We start from the raw sequence: 3,342 nt of genomic DNA on the forward strand, positions 1-3,342 counted from the left end.
GAGAGAGAGAGAGAGAGAGAGAGAGAATGACCCACAAGTACTCTCTTAAACACACACACGCATATTCACACATGAACACACACATACACATATACACATACACACACATGTGCATACACACTTACACACATAGCGCACACGAACACCCCCTTCCTCGCAGACACACAGCGTGCACGTTATCACATGCTCTCAATATTATTGCTCACACTCGTGTGCACACATAATAATGCTCATTCTGTGTGTACATATAACTCAATAAATATGGTGTAGCTTTGACGGTCATATTGTAAAATAATCCAAAATCATCCAAATAAGATAAAAGATGTAAGTATTTTTTCATGTGACAAAATTAAACAATGCAATATGTTTCTTTTATAGAGAGAGCATATAAGGTGATATCACAAATGTCGACCGTAAGAGGCCATGGGCTGGTAGCTGAAGATAATCGAGGTTTAACAAAACATATAAGTGAAAAATAACTTTAACAGAAAGAAACTTAAAGAAGGTTTTACAGCTAGACACAATGATTTCTTAAACATTTAATTTACACCGGTTGTTATGAATGATTAAATTGTTGTTTTGGTGGCACCGCGTTCCGTTCCTCAAAGATAGAAATCACGCTGCTTTGAAAAAAGGGCTGTTCTAAAAAAGGTTTACCATACAAATTTGCGCTTAATAATAGCATCTGAACATAAACTAAAAGGCTGCTGCAGATAAATCTGCACGTGCACCCTGTCTAAAACTCAAAACTTGCTCATAGAACAATTGGGTACCGCTTTTCAGACATACAGTTCCTTTCCCCTCTACCTCGTCATAACGGAAACTCGAATACCTTTCTTCGAAAGGACTTAAATTTTGACTCTTAGATTAATTATTTCTTTTTGTACCTGACTATTGTCACCTTCGTGCACATTCCAGAACCCTGAAACTGACCACCCCCACATACGGTGACTTGAACCATCTGGTCAGCGCCACCATGTCCGGTGTCACCACCTGCCTCCGCTTCCCCGGCCAGCTGAACGCTGACTTGAGGAAACTGGCTGTCAACATGGTGCCCTTCCCACGTCTGCATTTCTTCATGCCCGGATTCGCCCCACTGACCTCTCGTGGTAGCCAGCAGTACAGGTGAGGAACAGTAATCAGGAGTGGACACTCATTCGTATGTAATTGTGTTGCCCAGGAGTACCATAGAGGTTCAGATGACAATGATTCCTTGCTCTGTCTGTCTGTCTGTCTGTCTGTCTGTCTGTCTGTCTGTCTGTATGTCTGTCTGTCTGTCTGTCTGTCTGTCTGTCTGTCTGTCTGTCTGTCTGTCTGTCTGTCTGTCTTTTTAGCTATCATTTAACTCCGTCACATCACAGATGGAAGTCAAAAACCCGAGAACTTACTCTGTTATGATAGCATAACTGGGTTGGCAATGGGGCTAAACCAACGAAAGTTGCGTCAACATCCGCAACAATGTCTTCCAATTCAGATTGCTGTATGCTAACAAAACGTCTTAAATCGTATCTTGCTTGGACTTATACGAAATTGGAAACGAATTTCCATTTGCTTATCTGTTCATTATCCATCACCATCAACCCAACTTGTCCCTTTTTTTAATTAGATGACCTCTCCCATGTTTGAACAAAAAATGTAGCATTTCGGTAAAAACGTCTTTATGTTATCAAATGTGAGGAGATATGTGTTGTGTGTGTTTTGTTGCTTTTGTTGTTGTTGTTGTTGTTGTTATTGTTGTTGTTGTTGTTGTTGTTGTTAAGTGGCCTCCCAATGAACATTTTCTGTCTTTTCATTTTTCAGTCGTATTTAATTATAATTTCGCACTGCATAGCGCAGAAAGACTGCAAGGGATAAGGCACCATGTTATAAATACGCAATAATTTTTAGTGATGAGATGATTGTAAACTGTCTGAATGAAACCCCGTAACTCCTAACTAAACTACCTCCTCTTTCATTCCACTTCTAGAGCTCTGACTGTCCCCGAGCTGACCCAGCAGATGTTCGACGCCAAGAACATGATGGCTGCCTGCGACCCACGTCACGGCCGCTACCTCACCGTGGCCGCCATGTTCCGTGGCCGTATGTCCATGAAGGAGGTGGATGAGCAGATGCTCAACGTGCAGAACAAGAACTCCTCCTACTTCGTTGAATGGATCCCCAACAACGTGAAGACCGCCGTCTGTGACATTCCTCCTCGTGGCCTCAAGGTCAGTGGGAAAAAAAAAGATAAAGAAAATAGATAATGTCACAGGTTCTGTACAGAAAGTTTTGTCATACAATGGTGATTATAAGTCTCGTACACCCACATTGACATTGCCTAGATTATTTTAGGGGCTAATGGGGAACCGAGGCTGGATGGATTATAAAAGCATCGTAGCTGACACGCTGAAATACTAAGATGTAGTAACTCGCGCATATGAAATCAATTTGGCATTTATTTTCCTTGGTGCAACGTCCCCGCGAAAAGCTTAACCTTTTACAACACTGGCACTTGTTACCGTTCAAGGAAAAAAAAAAAGACTTAGCAAACTCATGCTAACTCTGGACTTAAAAAGTGCTTGGTAGTCATCGCATTCAAGGCCCTGTTTTGTGCTTTTTTTTTTATATTACTCACGGACACACTCCAGTGTCTATATGTGAGGCAGCGTGGTGGAATCAGGCTCTCGTCAAAATAATCAAAGTGAAGAAACTAGCATTTTTCAGCAGGTTTGTGAGTTTTTATCAAATTTTTGTTTTTTGGCTCAACACCTTCCATGCCCATTAAAGAACTCATTTCTGGGTGGATTTTTCTGAAAAACGTTGATTAAAGGCACAAAAAAATGTAAATTTTCAGTTACCACGGACTCTTTAGCTAAGAAAATAACTAATCTTTGGCGGACATTTCCTCACTAATTTTACCTCTGAAAACAGGTGACCCCCACCTCCTTCTTTCGCAAATATCTCGACTTGTATTCAAGATAAATGGATATTTTTTCCCATCCAAATAAAGACAAGTGAACAATAACTCTGCTTGTCCAAAAATTGACGAGAGCCTGGTTCCAGCACACTGCCTCACATATGTGCTGTCTGAAAAAAACTGTTAGCATCGACAATAAGATTTTAAAAAACCCAGAAAACCCCCCCAATAATAACACCTACAATAGCAGTAGTAATAGCGACAGGAACAGCCTCATTCATTTTGCATTGCTTTTATCTTCCTCAGATGTCCGCCACCTTCGTCGGCAACAGCACCGCCATCCAGGAGCTGTTCAAGCGTATCTCAGAGCAGTTCACTGGTAAGGAGACCTTCTCAGTCTGTTTTTGTATATCTACATCCCTCCCTCCCCGATTTCTCCCCCCCCC

General features: G+C 41.5%; 1 pseudogene across 1 annotated transcript in view; it reads left to right on the forward strand.

Annotated features, from left to right (window-relative positions):
* The window catches only part of LOC101860763, a 15,822-nt pseudogene that overhangs the window by 10,900 nt on the left and 1,580 nt on the right, over positions 1 to 3,342 (forward strand). The window contains exons 6-8 of the transcript XR_220835.3: positions 867 to 1,125; positions 1,967 to 2,207; positions 3,203 to 3,275. The product of XR_220835.3 is annotated as a tubulin beta-4B chain-like (transcript). The remainder of the gene's footprint in view (positions 1 to 866; positions 1,126 to 1,966; positions 2,208 to 3,202; positions 3,276 to 3,342) is intronic.

The sequence above is a fragment of the Aplysia californica genome, unplaced genomic scaffold, assembly GCF_000002075.1.
Source record: "Aplysia californica isolate F4 #8 unplaced genomic scaffold, AplCal3.0 scaffold00500, whole genome shotgun sequence".
Lineage (NCBI taxonomy): Eukaryota > Metazoa > Mollusca > Gastropoda > Aplysiida > Aplysiidae > Aplysia > Aplysia californica.